This window comes from Lissotriton helveticus, chromosome 5_1 (genome assembly GCF_964261635.1).
Source record: "Lissotriton helveticus chromosome 5_1, aLisHel1.1, whole genome shotgun sequence".
Lineage (NCBI taxonomy): Eukaryota > Metazoa > Chordata > Amphibia > Caudata > Salamandridae > Lissotriton > Lissotriton helveticus.
In genome coordinates, this window is record NC_136065.1 from 1,512,145,987 (window position 1) to 1,512,171,571 (window position 25,585).

At 45.3% G+C, this 25,585-nt stretch overlaps 1 protein-coding gene across 10 annotated transcripts in view; it reads right to left on the reverse strand.

The window, feature by feature from the left end:
- LOC144755518 (complement component receptor 1-like protein) overlaps positions 1-25,585 on the reverse strand; it is a 962,117-nt gene that overhangs the window by 133,850 nt on the left and 802,682 nt on the right. For 2 of the 10 annotated variants that reach the window (XM_078644520.1, XM_078644514.1), the window contains one exon: positions 18,425-18,941. The exons of the other annotated variants lie outside the window; for them this stretch is intronic. The gene's annotated coding sequence lies outside the window, so the exon portion shown is untranslated. Of the gene's footprint in view, positions 1-18,424; positions 18,942-25,585 lie in introns of those variants that run through there. 10 annotated transcript variants of the gene reach the window in all.

Sequence of the window (25,585 nt, forward strand, 5' to 3'; positions counted from 1 at the left end):
ATGTTTGGGGCTCTTCAGTCATCTTTAGCTTGACTCCAGTGCGCCATGAGAGAGGACCCAGGACTGAGCATACATATAGCCACTTGGACCATTACAACAAACTCACAAAAGGTGATGAGAGGATGCTTGCAATATATCTAACCACTGGCAATTGTTCTGGATAGCTTTCCAACCCATTGTTCTTTTGCCCACCATGCCACCTGCAAATCAATCTTGACCCTGCTTCAATAGGAACAGCACAATAGGTACTTATTGCTTCCTTACCTTTTCTAGTTATACACCCCAGAGAAGGTGTACAACATTTTTCGGCAACTATCACTAGTGAAAGAGTAGGTGATCCTGCCTATAATGACTGAATCTGTAATGTTACCTTAAATGTGCAAGATTTTAAAACCCAAGGGCAAGTTTGCACTGGCATGATATGATGATGCTTTCCTGCCTGCAAGATTGCTTATGGTGTCTGGTTTGCCAAATGACCATGGCCTATATTCTGAGTTGCCTAATTTCTGCTGTGCCATGATAAAAAAAAGCTTACTGAGTATTGCAGTCAGCCTATTTTATTGATGTTGTCATTGCACCAGTGTGAGACTCATATTGTAGGTTTCCTGGAGTCTGCTGACCAGGACAAGGGATATAAAAACAGCATACCATTTCAGAGTTCAAAGTAATGTCCTTTAATCCTGACGCGTTTCAGAGCACTATGGCTCCTTCATCAGAGGAAAATGGTGTTCAACAGCTTAAACGGCTTGAAAGTATTTATGCACATGCACTCATTTCATGGCTCACAGGTGTGCGGTTCTCCCGGCATGCTGGTACTTGTAGTCACTGATAGCAAGTCACGTATTTTCAATAGGCACCGTTGACAAACACCATCTGTTCAAAACATAACACTCATACCCATGTGGGCCTCCGGGCCGGAATGCTGCTTCTAATCAAGTCCTGTCCACTGTACCCTATTGCAAACACAAAACTTTTCATGTCAAAGGCCCCGCTCCTGCTGTGTCATCTTCCCTGCGGAAGGGCATACGTGACATACATATGCATTGCCCGCATGTGTGGGGGGTGCCGGGCGTGTAAGCGTCCGTAGAATACTGCTATGATACGATTTAATTTTTAAATGTGGATGTCTAACACGTTTCCATATGTACATGTTCGTGGTCTTTGGACCGTGATTTACAAGTTGTGTGGATATCTAGGTGTGTACATACATGTGCGTGTCTATGTACAAATACCAGATTACTTCACGTCTCTACGTGTGCTAGTTCCCTGTGCAGTGTTCATGCACGGTGTCTGTTTTAACATACGTACGCAGTTTGTACCCGTGTGCATACATTCACACAGTTCTGTACAAAGCTCTTCTGCACCTAAACAGAAGTAGGGAGCGCTATCCAATGTGACAGCAGCGTACATACGGGCAGGGCACAATGTGCATGGATAGGTTTGTGTCTGTCTGTCAGTGCGTCTACTTTTTGTGCCTGCACAGAGAGTGCTGCGCTGCTGCTGTGGGTCCCTGTGAAGGGCGCCTGCGGTTCATTTGTAGTTTTGTAAGTGCAGCGACAATTTCAGAGCGAGGAAGGCTAAAAAGCTGGCAAGTGTTGAATACCCCGTGCACACAACTCCTCAAAGTGTCTGCCTTCTCTGATGAGCAGTTTACCTCACCCGGGCACCCAGACATTAGAGGCCGAGTAGGCACAGAGATCTCAGAGGTCTGGGCAGGCAGAGCGCAAGCAGATGAGCAGGGTGGCTGAAGCAGGCAGAGTGCTGAGCAGGCAGGGAGCCCACGCGGAAGAGTAGGGTTGATGGATCAGGCAGCAGGGAGGACAGAAGCCTGAACAGGCAGAGTCCAATTTCATGGTTTTGTTTATTTTTTATAAAAACACCCTGTATGAACGTTGTAACATCATACTTTGTCAATTAGCCAGGATATAGAGTCATGCAGGGATGTTTATAGTATGAGCTGGGGTTTCATTTCCTGGTATATAGGAATTTCAGTGCAAATAGTTTTTGTCCTAAGAGGTAGGAGGTTTCTCAATTTATGATTAAGCCAGTGGTGAGCACATTTCAAGGGAGAATTTCTAAGCAAGAAAAACTGGTTGATGATATTAATGAATCTTATATTGCCTAGTGGCCCCAAGAAGCATGGACTGCCATTACCAATGATGGATGGTGTGTCTGTCATTACCAATAATGGGTAGTCTGTTTACCATTACCAATGGTTGATAGCGTGTCTTCCATTGTCACTGTTTGATAGTGTGTCTGCCATTGCCAGCGGTTGGTAGTGTGTCTGCCATTATCGTTGGTTGATAGTGTGTCTGCCATTACCATTAGTTGACAGCGTGTCTGCCATTACCTTTGGTTGATAGCGTGTCTGCCATTACCGTTGGTTGACAGCGTGTCTGCCATTACCTTTGGTTGACAGCGTGTCTGCCATCACTGTTGGTTGACAGCGTGTCTGCCATTAACGTTGGTTGACAACGTGTCTGCCATTATCTTTGGTTGACAGCGTGTCTGCATTACCGTTGGTTGACAGCGTGTCTGCATTACCGTTGGTTGACAGCGTGTCTGCCATTACCTTTGGTTGACAGAGTGTCTGCCATTACCGTTGGTTGACAGCGTGTCTGCCATTACCTTTGGTTGATAGCGTGTCTGCCATTACCGTTGGTTGACAGCGTGTCTGCCATTACCGTTGGTTGACAGCGTGTCTGCCATTACCGTTGGTTGACAGAGTGTCTGCCATTACCGTTGGTTGACAGCGTGTCTGCCATTACCGTTGGTTGACAGCGTGTCTGCCATTACCGTTGGTTGACAGCGTGTCTGCCATTACCTTTGGTTGACAGCGTGTCTGCCATTACCTTTGGTTGACAGCGTGTCTGCCATTACCTTTGGTTGACAGAGTGTCTGCCATCACTGTTGGTTGACAGCGTGTCTGCCATTAACGTTGGTTGACAACGTGTCTGCCATTATCTTTGGTTGACAGCGTGTCTGCCATTACCGTTGGTTGACAGCGTGTCTGCCATTACCTTTGGTTGACAGAGTGTCTGCCATTACCGTTGGTTGACAGCGTGTCTGCCATTACCTTTGGTTGACAGAGTGTCTGCCATCACTGTTGGTTGACAGCGTGTCTGCCATTAACGTTGGTTGACAACGTGTCTGCCATTATCTTTGGTTGACAGCGTGTCTGCATTACCGTTGGTTGACAGCGTGTCTGCATTACCGTTGGTTGACAGCGTGTCTGCCATTACCTTTGGTTGACAGCGTGTCTGCCATTACCGTTGGTTGACAGCGTGTCTGCCATTATCTTTGGTTAACAGCGTGTCTGCCATTACCTTTGGTTGACAGCGTGTCTGCCATTACCCTTGGTTGACAGAGTGTCTGCCATTTCCGTTGGTTGATAGCGTGTCTGCCATTACCGTTGGTTGACAGCGTGTCTGCCATTACCGTTGGTTGACAGCGTGTCTGCCATTACCTTTGGTCGACAGCATGTCTGCCATTACCGTTGGTTGACAGCGTGTCTGTCATTACCTTTGGTTGACAGAGTGTCTGCCATTATCGTTGGTTGACAGCGTGTCTGCCATTACCGTTGGTTGACAGCGTGTCTGCCATTATCTTTGGTTAACAGCATGTCTGCCATTACCTTTGGTTGACAGTGTGTCTGCCATTACCCTTGGTTGACAGAGTGTCTGCCATTTCCGTTGGTTGACAGCGTGTCTGCCATTACCGTTGGTTGACAGCGTGTCTGCCATTACCGTTGGTTGACAGCGTGTCTGCCATTACCTTTGGTCGACAGCATGTCTGCCATTACCGTTGGTTGACAGCGTGTCTGTCATTACCTTTGGTTGACAGAGTGTCTGCCATTATCGTTGGTTGACAGCGTGTCTGCCATTACCGTTGGTTGACAATGTGTCTGCCACTACCTTTGGTTGACAGCATGTCTGCCATTACCTTTGGTTGACAGCATGTCTGCCATTACCTTTGGTTGACAGTGTGTCTGCCATTACCCTTGGTTGACAGAGTGTCTGCCATTTCCGTTGGTTGATAGCGTGTCTGCCATTACCGTTGGTTGACAGCGTGTCTGCCATTACCGTTGGTTGACAGCGTGTCTGCCATTACCTTTGGTTGATAGCATGTCTGCCATTACCGTTGGTTGATAGCGGGTCTGCCATTTCCAACAGTGGGCAGTGTGCCTGCTATAAGCAATGATTTCCAGTGTGTCTGCTGACTGTGTGGTGGAAGTCTGTTTACCACAATAGCGTTGGTTAACAGCTTGTCTGCCATTACCTTTGGTTGACAGCATGCCTGCCATTACCGTTGGTTGACAGAGTGTCTGCCATTACCGTTGGTTGACAGTGTGTCTGCCATTACCGTTGGTTGACAGCGTGTCTGCCATTACCGTTGGTTGACAGCGTGTCTGCCATTACCGTTGGTTGACAGCATGTCTGCCACTACCTTTGGTTGACAGCGTGTCTGCTATTAACTTTGGTCGATAGCGTGTCTGCCATTACCTTTGGTTGACAGTGTGTCTGCCATTACCCTTGGTTGACAGAGTGTCTGCCATTACCGTTGGTTGACAGCGTGTTTGCCATTACCGTTGGTTGACAGCGTATCTGCCATTACCGTTGGTTGACAGTGTGTCTGCCATTACCTTTGGTCGATAGCGTGTCTGCCATTACCATTGGTTGATAGCGTGTCTGCCATTTCCAACAGTGGGCAGTGTGCCTGCTATAAGCAATGATTTCTAGTGTGTCTGCTGATAGTGTGGTGGAAGTCTATTTACCACAGTAGCAGGGAGACCCCGATTCCTAGGGTTGGAGCTGGGCCTGAAGACGAAGTTGCTGTCTGGAAGATTTCCAGCGACTGTCATGTTTGAGATTTCCGCTGGAAGGGAAGGTGTTTGATGATGCTGTCATGGGAAGCTCATTTGGATAAAGTGTTTTTTTTTTTTGTGAAAATCTTTTTATTGATTTTTAGAAAACAACCATAAACGTGGTACACATGTTGTCATATACATACAGCTATTTCAATGTGTCATAAACATACATTTAGTGTTCGTCTTGCAAATCAATTATTTCCTGTTACATTGTTCAACGTTGTTATATCAGAGCAAACCAGTCAGATAAATTACACACCCATCATAAAAGAAATGAAACAATAGAAACCCAGGGACTAGAACAGGTCATATTGAGGAAAGGGTAGGTGGGCAAGGGGGCACCTCCACCACAACCCAACAGGTCAACCACTAGTGAGGCAGCTAGCACCCAAATCCTCCCTCAGGTCTAGTCCAGCTGGTGTAACCAACTCCTGATAGTCCACATTGACATTTAATAGTTCCTGCTCTCGAACAGGCTTACTCCGCCCCGGAAGGACTGCTCGGAGAGTGGGACAATAGATAACATTGCAGTGGTACCCAAATATCGCGGGGGCCTTGATGTAGGTGGCAGAAGTTCCGCATAGATTGTCTGCTGTTCCTGACAATATATTAGATCATGAAGCCACAGCTTAAACTTGGGTGCTCTCCCTCTTCCCCAGTGGCACGTCACTCCCCTTTTAGCTTGAAGCAACGCCAAGGCCACAAATTTACGATGTTCCGCCCTTAGCCGCTCCACTTACCCCCAATAAAGCCATCAGTGGGGACATGTCAATCCGGGCATTAATCATAGTGGACAGAGCCTGAAAAATCTGCGCCGAATACTTATATATCTCCGGACAGCCTCATGCCAAGTGCAGGAAGTCAGCGCCTTCAACATGACACCTATCACACGAGTCGGTATCCCTCAATATGTATCTATACATTCTGGCTGGGCTGCCTATGAGGCAAAGAACATCTTTCAAAATGCTGTGCATCGCTCATAAAACTTTGCATAATACTGGTCCTTACATCCTGCGGAACAGAATCAAGCTCTATGCCTCAGTTCGGAACTTACGTTCACAAGCCACAGCTAAAGCAGTCACCACACAAATAAAATTATCCAGGATGGGTGGACGTGCCTTTTCGCACCTTGCCGCTAAGTGTTGGAATGACTTGCCTATCGATCTACGATGTACTGATTGTTACCTCACTTTCAGAAAAAAACTAAAAACTGCATTATTCCCTAAATAGAATGATAGTAGTCCCTGGAAATTTGCTTATGGTTTACTGTTCAATTTTAGCGCCATGATATCCTTGTTGGATGAGTGTCGCGCTTTAGAAGTACATATAACAATAACAATAACAATAATACAGTCTTTGTAGGAATTTATAGTGGATAATCCTAAACCTACTGCTAGCTGAAATTCGCTCAGTCTGCAGCTAGCAGAATTCCCACTGTTTATCCGTCAGAGTTATACCCAGTTCGAGGTCCCACCTTTCCCTTGCCTTTGCAGGTTGCTCAATCTTCTGTGTGTGTACTGCTTTGTATAGTATTGACACCAGCCGTTTAGCCTTCTCGTTCCGAAGTGTCAGCTGTAGCGGTGTAAAAGTCGGTGGCTCTGAAGGGAAATCAGGAGTCATAGAGCGAATTCCCTGCCGCTGGCGAATGTATAGGAAGGTTTCTAGGGGTGTCTGTGTTATATTCTGGAACACGTGTGCCACTGTGCGGAATAACCCCTCTTGATACATGTCCCCCCAGTTGTGTATCCTAGTGCGATCTTTAAACTTGTGGAAAAGTGTCTCCTGAAGAAGAGGCATGGCGGGATGATATACCAGCGGTAACAATGGCGAGTAAAGCATAGGCGCATCCAACATCTTACTCACATGTGCCCAGGCCACCACCGTGCAACTCACTGTGGTCGGCGTCTTATCCCGCGTGGGGGTCGGAATGTACACCGCCGCCTCAATGGGGAAGGGAAGAGTGAGCCAATGCTCCGCCGCCACCTGGGGCATATAACGTGGTTGATGCACCCAAAAATGGGCATAATGCGCATGTGCGCTGTAATAGTTTAATTCAAAATTAGGTACACCAAATCCACCCTGAGAATAGGGCCTCGTCAATACATCCTACCGTAATCTTGCGGTTTTACCCCCCCCACACTAATCGCGTCATTTCTGACCGCAACTGTTTAAAAAAGAATGACCCCGGGTGAAAGGGTATATTAAGAAACATATACAATAGTTGAAATAATATAACCATCTTTACCAAAGACACACGCCCGCCATGGAGAGAGGAGGGTAATCCATTTTGATATATTATCCGCAATTCGAACCATAGCGGTCCCGTAATTAAGACGCATCAATTCATCTCTATCCCTCGTCACACGGATGCCTAAATATTTCAGTTCATCCTCGCACCATGCCATCGGATAGTCCAATGGAAAGCGACTCATTGCATCAGTAAGGGGAAAGATACTGGACTTACCCCAGTTTATCTGGACCCCTGAAAGCAATCCAAACACTATAAATTCTCGAAGGATAATATTTAAGTTCTGTTGGGGGTTTCGTATGTAGAGTGTAATGTCGTCCGCATAGAGGGAAACCAATATCTGCCTCATGTTGCATTGCAATGCTCTGTCACGGTGGTGCTGACGCAATTTAGCCACCAGTGGTTCCACTGCGATCGCGAACAACAGGGGAGACAGGGGGCAACCCTGCCTCGTACCTCTCGTTATTGAATAACCCTCAGAAGTTTTGCCATTAATCACTATTCTAGCTGTAGGTGAGCAATACAACAAACGTATCCAGGAAAGGAAAAGGGTGGGAATCCCATTCGGGACATCACACCAAATAAATAGTCCCACTCAATGGAGTCTAAAGCCTTTGTGGCATCCAGGAAAACTGCTGCCAAAGGTAACTCCGAAGAAACGTTATTCAATATTGTGAATAGGGTCCGCAAGTTATGGGATGTTGCATGCCCGGGCACAAATCCCGACTGGTCAGGCAGTATTAAATGTTCCATGAGTAGACTGAGACGATTAGCTATGAGCTTAGCTAATATTTTAACATCACAATTGAGCAGTGACAGGGGCCTATACGAATCACAGTGGTGCGGTGTTTTCCCTGGTTTTAATAGGGAGACGATGATCGCCTCTCTCATGGAAGGGGGAAGACGCCCTACCTCCAGTGCATCCTCATAGACCTCACACAGTATAGGTTTTATAAAACTCGACTGGGATACCATCCGACCCCGTGGGCTTACCCAACTGCTTATGCATGATGGCTTCCCTGACCTCGTCAAGCTCGAACGGGGCACACACAAATGTCCGCTGTGTATCGTTCAACCACCCCAGCGATATATCGTCCAAATATGCATCTAGGTTCAATTTTCCCATCCTAGTGGTTGTATACAATGCCGTGTAGTGCTCAGTGAAGGCATTAAGTATGGTCACAGTGTACATATATACAATGCCGTCCAACCCTTCCAATTCTAGGATTACATTAGAGCCTCATGACCTCCGAATCGTCTCTGCCAGTGCCTTCGCAGGCCTCTCCCCCTCGCCATAGCGGCGGGCCCTCCAATACTTCCCTCAAAATCTCGCCTCTCTGCGAGCCTCATCGTAGGCTGTGAGTTTCGATCTAAACTGAGATTGTGTTATGCCATCCGGCCTAGTAACTAATCTGCTCTCCAATGACTTAAGCTCGGTCTCAAGTGTACGTAACGTGTTAAAAATATCTTTAAGCATCCCAGCACCCTTTGCTATGCAAAAGCCTTGTAACGGCACTTTGAAAGCTTCCCAGATAATTTCTACGCTATCTACCGAATCCTTATTACGTATGAAAAAATCTTTGATCTCCACTCTGAGCTCCTCCTGAAACACAGTGTCTAGTAGTATGGTAGGTTGCAACCTCCAGCTGCTTCTGGGAGGACCATAATCTGTGGAGGACAATGTAAGCCATACCGGTGCATGATCCGAGTAAGTCCTGGCTAAGTGTTGCACTTGTAAAATCGCCGGACACAGCCCGACACTCAAGAAAATATACTCCAGTCTCGCCCATGTCGCCGCCTGCGCAGTAAAGTGGGTACCCTCTAGGTCGTTAGGGTGCAAGTGTCTCCACGCATCTATCAGATTGTGGTCCGTGAGTGTGGAATGCAGCATGGCACAGGCTTTTGTGTAATGATGGGGAGCTGGTTGGGACCTATCAATATCCGGACTCCGCGCAATGTTAAAGTCACCTCCCCACACAATATGGTTGGACCCAATGTCCACAATCTATGCCCATAGTTCTGTAAAGTAGTGGGGGCCGTCCACATTAGGACCATAACAGCAGGCCAGGGTAACAGAATCAGACCCCAACCTCCCCCAAGTCAGGCAATATCTCCCCTGGGCAACCCACGTGGCTCCTGCTAGTGTGAACGGAGTGCCCCTCTTAACCAGAATCGCCACACCTCTCGCATAGGAAGAGAAAGAAGAAAAGATCCTGTGTGCCGCCCATTTACAAGCAAATGTGATATTACGTCTTGGGTTGAAGTGTGTCTCCTGCAGCATTGCTACGTATACCTGGTGTCTGTCAAGATAGGATAGTATTTGGCGTCTCTTACGCGGGTCACGCAGCCCCCGTACGTTCCATGTAATTATGTTTAGTTTAGTGCTATCAATGAGGGTCATGAGCTAGGCCTTGTACATCTCTACAGTGCTCCATCGGATAGCATTGCCGCTGTTCCAGATCTACCACCTTTAGTCGCTCAACAACTGCGGCTCCAGTACAACAAGGACATTTCAAAGTAATATTAATCTTTGTGTACGACCATACAGTAAATCCCTTAGATGTGCTTATTGACAACCACATGTACCAAATAACCCCCTCGAACAAACCCCCCACAGACCTACGTCTATTCAACAAGAACTGCAAATTCCCTCCCCCCACACACTGAAGCAACCCAATCTTGCCAGAATCCCACGTCCACCCTCCCACCCTGCATCCAAATTGGAACCCCACTTCCGTTACCCTCCCCTCATAGTTCAAAACTTGTACTTCCCTGGGGTAATATCCATACGGGGACCTTCTAGACAGCTACGCAGTCTCCTCGCTCCCCTTAAGTTCTCCTCCGACGGCCCTATCATGAGGAGGGGGAGCATGCCTTGAACCACAAAAACATGTAAACAATTGAGCCATACTGGAAGGATCTCACCTCGCATCAGCTAGATTGTCCGACCCAGCCTACCAATCCGTAATAGTTCTCTTGGATGTGTGCAGATTACTTTGCTGGAGTCAGTCATTCCAGATCCTCATTTTCATTCATGTCACCATTCCGCTGCGAGGCCTCCAGTCACACTCCACCCCGGTTTGCTCGTTTCAATGTTCAGAGGAAGTCTTCGACTTGCTGGGGAGACGTGAAGAATCGCTGCTTCCCTTGGTGCGTCACTCTGAGTTTTGCTGGGTAGAGGAGTGCGTAATCAATTTGCTCCGATCGCAACTTCCGCTTGACTTCCACAAGCACTGCGGCGCTCTTCTGGATATATGGAAAAGGTGTTACCATCATATGTCAACTTCTGCTTGTTTCTCGCAGCTCTGAGGGCTACATCCCTGTCTCTATACTTAAGTAATCGTGCAATTATAGGTCGTGGGGGGCTTCCCGGCACCGGATGTGGACCGAGGGTTCTGTGTGCCCTTTCCACTATGAACTGCGAGGAAAAGGCGTCTTTGCCTATGGACTCCAGCAGTAGTTTTTCTATATAGTCCTCCATTCTACCAGTATTTGTCGATTCTGGTATGCCTATGACGCGTATGTTGTTGCGCCGACTGCGCGCTTCCAAGTCCTCGTTTTTTGTGGCTATGACGGGTAGCAGTTTATCTATTCTCGTAAGTTGCACTCTATGGGTTGCAGTGACGTCATCTGATTCTGATGTGTGTCCTACCGCCTCCTTAATGCAGTCTTCGTGGCCATCTAGCTTATGTGCAATGGCATCCATCCTAGAGGACATCCGGTCCACCTTGTCCACCACTGTTGCAAATCCTTGCCGCATCTCTTGTAGTATATTGGCCATGTCCAAGGACTGTGAATTGGCTCCCCCTCCAGCGCGCTCAGCCAAGTCCTGCTCCTGGTCGTCAGCAGTAGATTTGCTTCCCTTTTTGCAGCTTCGAAATTTAGTTTTGGTTGACGAGTGTCGGGCTTCCCCATATTTCAGCAGGAGTGCGACGCCTTCTGCGTATGTATCAGGAGTAATCAAGGCAACCACCAGTCTAGGGTGAAGTGTGAGGGCCAGCCCGAGTCACCACGTGGCCCTTTCGTCGTCAGCAGCTGATCCTGCCCCGTACTCTTGTCGCGTCAGCTTGCTCTGTCCAGTGCTTCTCAGCTGCTCTGACCTCACTGGGTCAGCTACTTGCCCAAGACTGTGTCCCGCTGAAGCATCACCTCATAATCGCCAGCTGCCTTCTCCACCAATGTATGGCGATTCACGGAGCTACTTGAGCCCCTTCCAAAGCCCTGTAGGGCACAACGGCAGCAGGTTGCTAAGTCCGTAAAACCGCAGCAGCGTGCGACATCCAGCACCCACAATATGGTGGGGGGAGTACAAGTGGCGGCCCGGCAGTCACAGTCCCCGTCAAACCACCGCCCAATGCTCTGCCGCTCCAAGGGGGTTTATCGCGCCTGTCGCAGGTCGCTTCAGGTGCTGCGCACCGGCCAGTAAGGGTCTCACTCCTCTTGCACTCTCGTCTCAGCCGGCTATCCACGCACTGCCACTGCCCATCTCCCCTCTCGCCACGGGCATCACACAGACTGTTCCATACCGTAACCGAGGCGTGTAAGGGAAGAACACTGCTCAGTATCTTCGCGAAGCCTGTCTCCACACCTCCGAACGGCTCTCCTGCCAAAGGCGCTTTCCCCGCAGCCGCCGTGGTATGTCCGGCCTCCTCAGTATATTTATTATCCTGCACCGGTGTTCACTAGATCTTCACAGTGGGGGGGGGGGGCACGCGCCAATCCTCCACCGCTGCGCAATGTGGGCTCCCCACAAATTCAGCTACACAGTCCTCGCCGCCTCAGTCAGTATGTCCGCATCCATCAATCACATCGCAACACCATTATGGCTCTCTGCGAAGTCTCTCGGGCAGTGGCCTCATGGAAACCTGCGCCGCCACCCCCAGCAGTACTATCTCCATAATGCTATCTCCATAAATGCCTCCTTGGCGTCATTTTGCACGGGCAGTCCGCCTCTGCGCCGTGACTCGGTCGTTAGCGATAACACTAACTCACTGTGTTGTTGCCGGACGTGCGGCCTGGTTGCCTCGTGGTAATGCCCGACCTTTCCCAGCCACTGCAGCCGAGTCACAGCTCCATGCAGGTCAGGCGGGCGGCGCGGCTCAGATTTCAGGAGCCCGCTGCTCTGGTTGTCCGCCGCCGATCCTTCCGCACTTCACTCCACTTGTAGCCGCAGGGTAGCACCACCGATCTCTCAACAATTTAGCCCAATTAGCGCCCAATTGTTCAGGATAAGTGGAGGATATCAGTTCCAGGAAGCAGGAGCCTCACATCAATGTGGCCATGCTGCTTGCGCGCTCTCTAGCGCCCCCCTCATTGGGGTAAAGTGTGGATTTTTTTGTTAGGGCTCATTTGACCTTAGTTAAGAAAATGTATGTGATGTCCAAGATGGTTGTTGTGGCCTCAGGATGCATTAATGGTGTATTTTCTACGGAGGCCATTGTCAATGGTGATTAACATCTGAAGGATGAAAGGCTTAGATGGCCATGCTGGGATTCCAGGGCGATCTGCTGATTCCAGCTATCAGCAGTGAGGGCTTAACTTATTTCCCTTTTTTTAAAATCATTGTTATCTGTAGCCTCTGCTTTGACTTAAAGAGCACGCTTTAGTGCCCTGACTTCAGAATCCGTTAGAGTCTTTGAACTACCAGCCACCAAGAACCCTTTTTGTATGCGTGTAGTTGACTTAGAAACCTGTGAAGGTGGGCAAAAAATAGTCACTACGAAACACTATTGTCAGGAAAGCACGGCCAACAGGGTGGCTACTGATGTGGCGCTTTCTGTACTGGATGGATGCAGTTGCTGCTTGTTCCAGCAGTCTCTCTCATCTCACCTGGTGGTACCACACGTCCTCCTCATATTTTGAAAGCCCTTGTGTAGCAAACACACCATGGGCCATCTGTTTCTATTGGACAGAAACCATTGAGTGGTGATGCGCTAGCACCTTTTTGGTTGGTACTATCACTTCGTCTGCTTTATCTTCCTTGCAGTTTTCACAGTCATTAGGCTGGTGGACAGCCGGAAAACTGTCACTTTTGAAAAGTTCAATATTATGGAAATGTTCATGTGTATGTTTGTTTAATTTCCAGCTGTTGTTTGGGATTGGTCTGTGTGGAATCCTTGTACACGCATTAGTCTGGTCCTCCTATGACTACTGCCTCCATAGTGTATGATCTTCAGCCTGTTTTTGGTTTCCGCGCCATTGTTCAATTAGGTAGACTAGTATTCTTGGAACATCCCATATTCACGAGAACATCAGAATACATCGGCTCTGCATGCAGCCATTGGACCTCGATGGAGCGAGTCGATGAGACGAGGTCCATGTGCCATCACGGGCTCAGCCTAGACTTGTCCAATTGAGATCGATGGTTCAGTGCGCAAACTGGGCTTTTGGCTTCTCACATATTGACCCCACCAGTTGATCCAACTCACAGTAGGGCTTTGGTTCGCATGCACTGGATGATCGTCCTCCTCCAAGCCTCACAGACGCATTGCCTTTAATCCCACCTGTCTGCTCGCCATTTCACTACTGAAGCGTGAAGGAGAGCGCTGTCTAGATATGTGAATTTTACCTGTCTCCAGAAAAATTTTTATTTAGCAATTTTACCACTCTCTCCTTTTCTCATGAAGGCAAAATGTTCCAGTAGAGTTGCAGTCACTTCAGCAGGGTCTCTTATCTGGCAGTCGAGTGCTCGTAAAATTCCTTTGGCACATGATTGCAAAGTCCCTATCTCTATCTTCACGTCACTGGCTCAGATCTGGCAGGAGTCATCACTTTGCACGGGCCAATTTTCTTCTTCTTACTTTCATTTTTATGTTGAGCCTGCAGCAGCGCACATGCCCTGCACTGGCGAGACTTTTAGTAAGGGGCTTTGAAAAGCTCACCAGAGGCTCGTGCGTGTGTGGCCTATTGCTTGCCATTACCCACACATGCGCCATATGTTTTGAATTATCGTGCCCAGACACAGGTGCGATAATTCAAAACATATGGTCTGGTGCTCGCTCTTGCGCGCGCGCCACTCACTCCATCATCATGGCTCATTAAGCGCATGGCTCGCGGGCACTCTTATAGCGCGCGCACATGGGCTGCGCGCCACTGCTCCTGCTAGTTTATAAGAATAAAGAGTGACCCGTTCAGTTTCTATGTGGTTGAACCGAAGTCTGTGCTCTTTACATGCTGTTTTAATTTAGCATCTCCTAACCTTCATGCTTCCGTCCTCCTCAATCATTTTCTGTCCACTCGCCATGTTGGGAGAGATGGCTCCATTTCATTTTTACCTCTGCCACTGCGACCTTCACATATGTTTTGGAATTGTTAATGAAGCAGCCTAAATATGCAAAGGGAACCCATGGTAATTAATTAATGTCTAAATAAAATAGTTTCCCTCGAATACAGCAGTCTTCAAGCACAACAAATCCATGTTCTATACTCGAACAATGGTGAAAGCTGCAGCGCTGGAAGACTTAATGGCCTGCTTTTCTTGTACGATTTAAGTGCAGAACTTTTCGTTTACATTTTGAGGATGGTATGGTGAGTGACTAGAATGCCTTGCCAAAACACCTGCATAGACACTGCTCATAAATGGATAAACATATTCAAGCAACAGTCTCCTCAAGTGTCCCTTCTGTCGCTCTTCTCCATTGAGGAGCAGAACATGTGGTGCATTTGGACCAGTCAACGCATGTGCTGTGTTTACTTACTTATTGCCTTTTTTAGAAACTTCTGAATGTGGGTTGAATGGGAGTATTTTTCTGTTTTTTCACTTATTTGTCCTACAGACACCACCCCAGACATTAGCTCAGAAATCTGAATAGCAAGTGTAGCATTTGGGATTTTCCTTTTTAAATATTCAGGTTTTTTTTAATCATATATTAAGGATGCATGCAAGGGCAAAAAAAAAAAAGAAATAGCTCACCTAGCACATGTCAAACATAACTTTTGTTACAAGTCCACTATTCACAGATTAAAAGGGTACGATGGGGAGTGGTACATGCATCATAAGAACAAGCCTTCCTCTGCCATTTCTGATGTGAGATTCATCACCTTCATACTCTTCAGGCGCCAGACTGGATAATCTCTCTCTCTCTCTTTCTCTCTCTCTCTAAATCTCTCTCTCTAAATCTCTCTAAATCACTCTCTCTTTAAATCTATTTTTCTCTCTCTCTCTAAATCTCTGTCTCTCTCTCTCTCTCTCTCTCTAAATCAATCTCTAAATCTCTCTCTCTCTCTCTCTCTCTCTGAACCTCTGTAAAACTCTCTCTCTAAATCTATCTCTCTCTCTAAATCTCTCCCTAAATCTCTCTTGCTCTAAATCTCTATCTCTCTCTCTCTCTCTCTCCCTCTCTCTCTCTCTCTCTAAATCTCTCTCTCTCTCTAAATCTCTTGTTCACTATAAATCTCTATCCCTAAATCTCTCTCTAAATCTCTCTCTAAATCTCTCTCTCTCTATCTATCTCTCTCTCTCTATATATATATATATCTCTCTCTAAAGCTCTCGCTCTCTAAATCGCTCTCTCTCTCTCCCCCCCCCTCAGCTCCCCCCTCTTCTCAATCTTTCCTCCCCATGTCGGCATTTTCTCGCTTTCAAACTCATCCAGAATCTTACATTATTTTTCAACTAGCACTTTGAAACCCGCAAGTCCTCTCCCAATCTCTCTCTCTCTCTCTAAATCTCTCAATCTTTCTCAATCTCTCTCTCTAAATCTCTCTCTCTAAATCTCTCTCTAAATCTCTGGCTCTCTCTCTCTAAATTGCTCTCTAAATCTCTCTCTCTCTAAATCTCTCTAAATCTCTTGCTCTCTCTCTAAATATCTCACTCTCTAAATGTCTCACTCTCTAAATCTCTCTCTCTCTGAATCTCTCTCTCTCTAAATCTCTCTCCAGACTCTCCTTGGGCTACAGAAGTTTATGTTCAGTTTTGGCATAGAATGAATAGCCACATGTGTAATGAGTGTACAGTGGGGGTTTAGCTTCCCTTGGCATAGCCATTAGATCTCGCCTTTGGGACCTTATAAGTGTTTAGTTATCCAGCACAATATCGTTGGTGCAACAACATCAACTGTTGCATGGCTAAACACTTATAAGGTCCCAAAGACGAGACCTATTGGCTATGCCAATGCTTGTTTTCGCTTAGTTACAGCATTAATATGTGGGGAAAATGCATAAGGACAATTTTCTCCCTGCGTCTAGGCCTCCTCAAAATCATTGCATATCCGGACTCTGCTTCTGTCTGAGTTTTTTGATTCTTGATTAAAATGTTTACTGAGACTTGGAATTAGCCTGATTTGTAATTGAAAGTAAAAGTTTGCAGGTCGAGCACTTTGGTGATAGAGATGAATTTGGAAAGAAAGATTTCAACTTGAAACACTCCCCTCACTGTTTATTGCGCCGTTTACTGCTACCTGGCTCACTGTCATCAGTACTTAGTCCAGTTGATGATGATACACATAACTATTACAAATGGGTGATGGATGTGTAATGAGTGCAAAGTGATATCTGATACCCTAGGGCAAGTTTGCATTGAATGATATGATGATGCTTTCCTGCCTGCAAGATTGCTTATGGTATCTGGTTTGCCAAATAGCTATGGGTTATATATAAGCTGAGTTGCTTATTTTCTGCTGTGACATGATAAAAAACACCTTACTGAGGATTGCAGTCAGCCTATTTTATTGATGTTGTCATTGCACCATTGTGAGACTCATATTGTAAGTTTCCTGGACTCTGCTGACCAGGACAAAAGATATATATATTTGCAGTTTATGTCCCAAACGTACAGGTAGCATACAAGACTGGACTACCCCCGTACAAGTTATCACCAGATCCACTGGGGGGGGGGGGGGGGGGGGGGGTTTGCTGGGGGTTATATTGCTTATGGTTTGGAATAATGGCTACACCTCAAATGTCAGCCTATTGCAACATGGAGGTCTACTGTATGTCCATGGACTGAATGTCTATGTGGTGTGTGAGCCAGAGTCTCAGGTGCCACTTCTCAGCCACTTCTTACACTAATCATTGTCATAGACATCCTTCCTACTGTCTTCTGTGCTCCTCATCTATAAACTGTTATAATTCTGACAGCTCTCTTCTACCTCTGACATATCATCCCAGTCTCTGACAGAACATCCCAGATCTATCCTCAATTCTAAGCACTTTCAGATCACGTCAAGCTCTAGTACTTTCCTCTCTTTCTACAGCTGCGCAGAGGTGAGCACCGCTATAGTAAGGAGATGAAAGAATGTGAGCACTGGCCGGACAGAATTCATCCTTGGAACTGAATAGCAAAACAGTGAAACCACTGAGACGTTTCCACATCACATTGTTGTGTGCAGAATCGAGCCTGTGCTTTTAATTTTCACATTTTTTGTTTTTGACACACCAAAACGTTTGGCAGGTGCTTTCCAGTGAGAAAATAGCACTTGAATTGAAATTCTGAAGCGTGTACACCTTCAGCTATCTCACTGTAGGAGGGACATTCCCAGTCCCAATTTTGAGAAGTTGAAATGACTATTTATAATACATATCTTTTTTTATGGTTGGCCCTATGTTAGTACTTTTCATAAAAAACACACATCATTGGAGTCTTCAAAACCCCTTCTTCTTCCGAGCCTATGTCACACAAAAAAATCCCCCTTTTTAAACTCTGGCTGTTAGGATTTATAATGTTTAGAGCTGGGTTTCCAGCTATAAAAATGTTTTGTTTTTTTTGCAAAAGTGATGAATTAAAATACACTTTCTGAAGGTTAGAAGGATATATTCAAACTCTCCTAGACTTCTACTGACAGTATGGGAACCTACCACATCACACACACTTTAAGACTTCTATTGATATTATGAGGACCAGGAAGACACACCCCTGATCTGATTGGTTGCTTTCTGTCCTTAGCAACTGCACTGTCTGTGTGTGTAGAGAGAGAATATTTTTGTGTGTATAGGAGGGCATTCATCACACACACTGTCTGAAAAATAGGAATTATGAAGCCCTCTCCAAAATTTCACTCAGACAGCTGAGAGAGATCCCCTCAGTATGTAAGCACTGTAAACGTTATGAGGACCGGCTTTCCGGTCCTCATAGCGCACTGGTCCTCATAGCGTTGGTGTGCAAACATGTTCTGGTCCTCATAAATATAGATATACAAACACACATACACACACACACACACACACACATACACACACACACACACACACACACACACACACACACACACACACACACACACACACACACACACACACACATATATATATATTCAACCACTCCTGGTTCGTTTATTTCTGCACATGAAAAGAAACCAGAGTCGAGGCCCCAATGCAGTTCACAGTGCTTCAGGTTTATTCGGCACAAGAAAAACCCTACGCGTTTCGAGATCAGCCGATCTCTTGCTCACGGGTGGAGCTTCAGTGCACTGCCACTCTTTTATAGTAAACATTACCGTGTTTGAAAATCACACGTGATCAATAGACATAGACAAGTTCATTTCGTTATTGCAATGTCTTTCAATCAATGAATGAAAAACAGTCAATTCATTGAGACTATTTGATAACATTATTCTCATGTTATAACATATTTAAACAGGAAATTTGTTCTTATTGCACTACATTTTAAGTGACAATTATTAAGCCCCAGTGGGCCGGCAGAGTATAACCCATCTCGGCATCAATAGCATCGTGTATTAATACAACAAAAAGTTCTCATTGGGCCCATGTGGGCAAATGTCCATTCATGATTTAAATGGTGCTTCTCATAATGCCACCTGGTCAAATATGCCAAAAATCCTGCCCCAGTGGGCAAACATACTGTCTCCAATATTGTTAATCTTCCTGTCCCTGTAATTCAAGAAAAACATTGTTCTTTTAACATATTGAATTATGTCTGATCACATGCTACATTAGTTAAAAACATCTAAAAAACTTCAAGAATACAGTTACATAACAAGCAGCAGCTACTTAACACATTTTGGCTTGACAGTTTTATTTATATAGGTGGATTGCTAATTCCTCCCCCAAGTTGTGTCCTGCGGGTTGCATTGTGTTATATTTGATTATGTATTTTGATTCTAGCGTCCTTAATTCCAACCACCTATTGCCTCCTCGTTCTTTGTTCTGCGCACAGTCCAATACACAGAATTTCATTAAATTCGGATTTTTATTATGTTTCTCCGCAAAATGCCTGGCAATGGGGGGTACTGTTGATTTTCATTCCTAATTGCCCTCTGGTGTTCCAGGATTCGCAATTTAGCCTGTTTAGTGGTGCACCCGATATAAAATTTATCGCATGGGCACTGTAGTGCATAAATAACATATTCAGTATTACAACTGAGATGTTTTGACAGCAAGACACTGGAGGGTCTCCTGAAATCCTCTTTAATGCCTACCTCAGGCAATGTGGAGGAAGCAGCTACAGATTACACGAACTGGCTAGACGCCGCTTGAGTGCAACTCGCACCCCCAACCATCTACCACTCCACGCGTACAAGCCCCTCTGCTCCGTGGTTCTCAGAACAAATTAGGAACCACAAAACCCTCTGCAAAAAATTAGAAAGAGTATGGCGGAAAAATTATAGGGAAGAGGATAAAAAACTGCTTAATGCAGAATTGAGAACCTACAAGGAAATGATTCGCCAGGCTAAATGTGAGTTCTTCTCCAAACGTATCAAAGAAGCTAACAACTCTTCTAAGGAACTATTCAACACAATTTCTTCCTTGGTTGCTCCTAAATCAGTTGATATACCACCCAGTCGTCAACTTTGTGAAGACCTTGCCAATTTCTTTTTGAGCAAGGTAGAGAAGATCTTTTATCCCCTGGACAGCCAAATCATGATTAACGCCTCAGACGACATTACTGATACTCATTCAGAGACTAATAGGAATCATGACACAGAAAATTTTGCCCCTATTAGCGAGGAGGAGGTATTAAGCCAGCTCATGAGGATAAAATCAGGCTCCCCTCATGACCCTTGCCCTGCCGCTATTGCTAAACTAGCTCCCGCCACCATCGCTTCAGGTCTCACCCCTCTGTTCAATGTCATGCTGGATAGAGGAGAATTTCCCCTGTGCTGGAAACAAGCCTCTATCTTGCCCCTTTTGAAAAAGCCCAACTTAGACATAGCTGACTTGAACAACTTCCGTCCCATCGCCAGACTACCCCTCCCAGCTAAAATCATGGAGGGCATTCTAAACAAACAGCTTAGCACCTTCCTGGTAGCAGGAGATAAGCTGGACCCCTCTCAACACGGATTCAGGGTGGGACATAGCACAGAATTGGCGCTGACTAAATCAGCCGAAGACATTCGAAGGGTGCTGGATGCGGGAGGCAGAGCCGCCCTGATCCTGCTGGATCTATCAGCGGCCTTCGATACGGTCCACCACTCATTATTGGTGGACCGATTGAGGGCCAGCGGGATTCAGGGAAAGGCACTGGACATCCTGAAAGCCTTCCTCTCCGGTAGGACTCAGTTGGTGGCCCTGGGGGAGTTCGAGTCCGAGCTATTTAAGCTCCCATGTGGAGTTCCACAGGGCTCTTCCCTGAGTCCGACCCTTTTTAATGTCTATGTCTCCACCCTGGCGCCAGTGATCAGATCCTTCGGATTTGATCTTACATCCTACGCTGACGACACACAGATCGTGGTGTCGCTGCGTCCGGGAGAACTGGACAGCACAGCAGACCGGTTTAGATGCTGCATGCGGGAGGTGAGCAACTGGATGGCAGGAAACTGCCTCAAGCTCAACTCCACTAAAACAGAAGTGCTGATGTTTGGAGCAAGAGACAATTTCTGGTCCCCGCGTTGGTGGCCGGAGGAAATGGGGTCTCCTCCCTCCCCGGTGGCAAAGGTAAAAAATCTGGGAGTTTTGATGGACGACTCCCTGTCCTTTAGGCCACAAATCAATGCTCTGTCGTCATCCACCCATTATGTTCTCAAAATTATCCGGAAAGTTCTGCCATTTCTGCCAGTGGAACACAAGAAGACAGTAGTGACTGGGCTTGTAATGTCGCAGTTGGATTACTGCAATGCTCTACTACTGAATGCCCAGCAGGGACTTTTAGATAAGCTTCAGATCCTGCAGAATGCAGCAGCACTCTTGATTACGGGCACCCCCAAGTTTGCTTCAGTTTCTCAGGACCTAGTAAAGCTCCACTGGTTGCCAGTTCGCAAGAGAATCATGTTTAAATCATTCTGCATGATATTCAAGGCATTGCACGGCATGGGCCCCCAATGCATGATCCCTCTTTTCCAGTGGTATAAACCAGTACGTGCTCTAAGATCAGCCGAGCAGGGGCTAGCCGTAGTCCCGAGAGTAAGGAAAGCCCGCTGGGGAGGCAGAAGTCTATCCCTGGGAGCCGCTAAGGCGTGGAATGCGTTGCCTTCCAGCCTCAGACAGATTCCCGATCTCCTTAAATTTAGGAAAGCACTCAAAACCCTGCTCTTTACCCGCTAACACCTCTATCCATACTCGCTAGTGATCATTCAGCGCCAGGACACCTCTGGGTAGCAGTGCGCTATAAAAATGTTCAAAATAAATAAATAAATAAATGTGGTTATTTTATGTGCACTGCAATCTTTTGATAATTTCAATGTTTTACAGTTGTTACTGTATTTGCAGGCTTTGCATCTGCGACATGGAAAAAATCCCTGTATTGTGTTGGACTTTTGGTGTTCCTTAATCAAAGTGGTGCTTAAGGCATCTTTCAGAGATTTAGCCTTCCTGAAGGTCAATGAGGGGGTTTCATGTATAAATTCCCTAAGATCCTTATCAAGTCTTAATACATCCCAATACTTTCTTAAACTTTGTCTTAATTTCCATGCCTGGCAGTCATAATTTGTGATGAATCGTATTTTGTCATCATTTATATTTTCCTTTGGAAAGAGGAGGTCATTCCTGGCCATTTTATCCACTCTGTCAACCGCCTGTTTAATAACTTTCTTACTGTAGCCTCTTTCTGAGAATCTATTCAACATTATTTGTTTCTCCTTTGAGAAACTTTCAGCGGAACTACAGTTACGTTTGGCTCTAATAAGTTCGCCCAGGGGTATGCTACGTATTAGACTTGGAGGGTGACAGCTATCAGCGTGCAGGAGGCTATTCCCTGCAGTAGTTTTCCTGAATAGGGTGCTGCTCAGAATGCCTTCCCTTACCTCCAGTCTCACATCCAGGAAGTCCAGTTGTTTTTTGTCAAAGACACTGGAAAATTGTAAGTTTAGGGAATTGTCATTTAGTATGGATTCAAATTCTTTGATCTGATCAAGTGCAAAATATATCATCTATGTATCTTTTCCAGAGGACGACGTGGGTACTGAAGTGGGAGATCTTGTTCACCACTTGCTCCTCCCACCAGCCCAGGTAGAGACCTGCGAAACTGGGGGCGAAGCAAGTACCCATCTATGTAAGGTAGCGATTCTTACTGTTACACATTGTCTTTAGGAATTAACGTTTGGATCACAAAGACTGATCCTGTTCCGCCTGTGCGATTAAATACGGCTATCTTAAATTGGTCAATCATGTTACAAAGGTGAGCATTGCTTATCATATTCGATTTAGGGACTGAGGTTATGTACCCCGCAGGTTAGAACCGCTCTAGGGAATGTGTGTTCCGGGTAATTTGCCCTGGTCTTAAAGGGACAGAACTATACAGACTGTATTTGTGAGTAATCGGAGAATTCAAGCGTGTGACCAAAGACCTTCCAGGAGGTTTTTAACTTAGTACAACGGTACTCAAGTGGCGGTTCCAGTGACATTTAGCTTTAAGATTGTAGTATGACCAGGATATGGTTTAACATGATGACCTTATTATCGTCGATTCATAGAAGAAAGTTGAGTACAGAACTGTTAATTAGTTTGCCCCTGCGAGCAACTATTAGATGGCTTTATAATTTGCTTGAATAACTGAATGACGCTTACATTGACTTCGATTTTTGCGAAGTACACTGGCAGCTTATCCTCCTTCTTATCTTGTTACCTGTACACACCGCTAAGGCCAGTTTCGCACATCAAGGATGAAATGAGTGATGATCCAAGTTACAAGTGACTACACAAGATACCCTTACCGGGTTGAAATTATCACCGGTTAAGTGGTAAGTTTCTGTTGTTTTTTTAAACCAACTGGTCGGCTTTTTGCCATTGATCAATTCCACTCTTAGTCATATTGAAACTATTACTTGGTATTTATCATTCCTTATAGGAATTACAACATGCGCCATCATTAGCAGAAAGGTAGGGTTCTGACCCTGGTTATTACTAGACACTTTTAGTATTGCTTACCAATACCTAGGTGGAGGGTCCTCTTCTTACTCTATCTTGTTGTTTTTACCAATGGCAATGAATTTCCTTTTCTCTCTTACTTGGTGACTTCACTATTATGAGCATAATATTTACGTAGCATCTTACGTTTTACATGCATCGTTTTGGGCAATTTCAAATGTGTTTGTAATACTACATACAAGTTGTATGAGTAATTATATGTCTACGCATTATGAGCAACGACGCGTCGTGGTTTGGTCACTCTTTTCACTTTCCGTTGTGCATGTGCATGTCACGTACACAAGTGAAATATACAAGTGTGGTATTTTACGTTAGCGAATACATGATCAGAATTTTGCGTCCTGTTTTTTGTACATTAAGTGGATCTTAAACCCCTTAATTTTGAATCCACCATGAATGTGTTGTATTTAATTATGCAGCACCACATTAGGTTTTTTCTGTAAAAGTGTTGCCACGTATATGTTAAATTGTGTAGTGTACTGAGCTGTGAATCAGTATTTTGAGAACTATGTATATTTTGTTTTACTTCCAGCCCTGAAGAGTCAGAGCAATCTGTACTCTGACGAAACACGTGTCGGCTGGCGTGAATTTGCTTGAGCAATAAAAAGAAAAATTGCTCATACAAGAAGAAGTGGAAACTAATTTTATGATTATACTGAATGAATGAATGTTCACAATACTATACAGTATAAATAATATTGTGTGTGCATAGGAGTTCGTTTTTCATAGTGAAACAAAAAATGTCAGTAATAATGTTTTGGCTAATGGAAGGGGATCGCCAGTTTCAGCAGGAAGGAGGCACAGGTAAGAACAACCTGTTTGGGTAGAAGTTAGTGAAAAGGGGGGAGGGGGTGAAACGAAAGAACTTGAAGCTTGCTCCCCCTACTGGCTGATATAATTACCACTACAAAGATTGTCTTAAGTATCAGAAGTCTTAAGGGCCAGCTGGACACGGTTTCAAAAGGGGAACACAGCGACTTGAGCATTATCCTGCCGGCTTCATCAGACCCCTATTACGGGAGCTCCAGACTTCATTTTTTTGATTCACGACCGGATACCAACTAAGTAAATACGCGAGTGGAAGGTACATTGAATGACTGCCTCTCCGCCCTTTAAACGTACAAATACGGAAAAGACTCCCTATCTTAGGAGCTGCTTACCTAATCTACTGGAGCGTGATTTTATGGCTACTGATACTGCCCAGCAATCTAATTAAAACTTTAGAAGTCCACATTAGATCTAGATGAGAGCTAGCCAGCCTCCCTCAAATAATATTAGGAGAGCGCAATACAACCAGAGTAAAGGCATGCATTGATATGTCCTGATGATGGTCCTGTATTAAATAAGGTCCGAAACGTCGTCAACACTTTTTACACCTGATGATTTGTATATCTCTCTAATTTTGAAATCACAGAAAGTGTACTCAACTAATTGTCTGTTCCACACATTTTTAGCCCAATTGACAGACATTTGCTTTGCCTTGTATTTGTTTGTTTGTTTTTTTGGTTGTGTATATGTGGCAGCTGGACACAGGCTTGTGTCCCACTTGGAAATTGTAAGATATTTTGCTATATCTGTTTATATTTATTATTAAATTTTGTCCGGCTGGACAATGAACAAAGATTTCAATTTTGGTCTACTTGTATCTCCGTTTTTAAATTGATATTGAAGTTTGGGACCACTGTCTTTTGAAATATTGCATACTCCCAAGGTCCCAAGCCTATCGCTACTTTGGGTTCCCCTTGTTATATATAGTAGCATTTAATTATGCAGCACCACATTAGGTTTTTTCTGTAAAAGTGTTGCCACGTATATGTTAAATTGTGTAGTGTACTGAGCTGTGAATCAGTATTTTGAGAACTATGTATATTTTGTTTTACTTCCAGCCCTGAAGAGTCAGAGCAATCTGTACTCTGACGAAACACGTGTCGGCTGGCGTGAATTTGCTTGAGCAATAAAAAGAAAAATTGCTCATACAAGAAGAAGTGGAAACTAATTTTATGATTATACTGAATGAATGAATGTTCACAATACTATACAGTATAAATAATATTGTGTGTGCATAGGAGTTCGTTTTTCATAGTGAAACAAAAAATGTCAGTAATAATGTTTTGGCTAATGGAAGGGGATCGCCAGTTTCAGCAGGAAGGAGGCACAGGTAAGAACAACCTGTTTGGGTAGAAGTTAGTGAAAAGGGGGGAGGGGGTGAAACG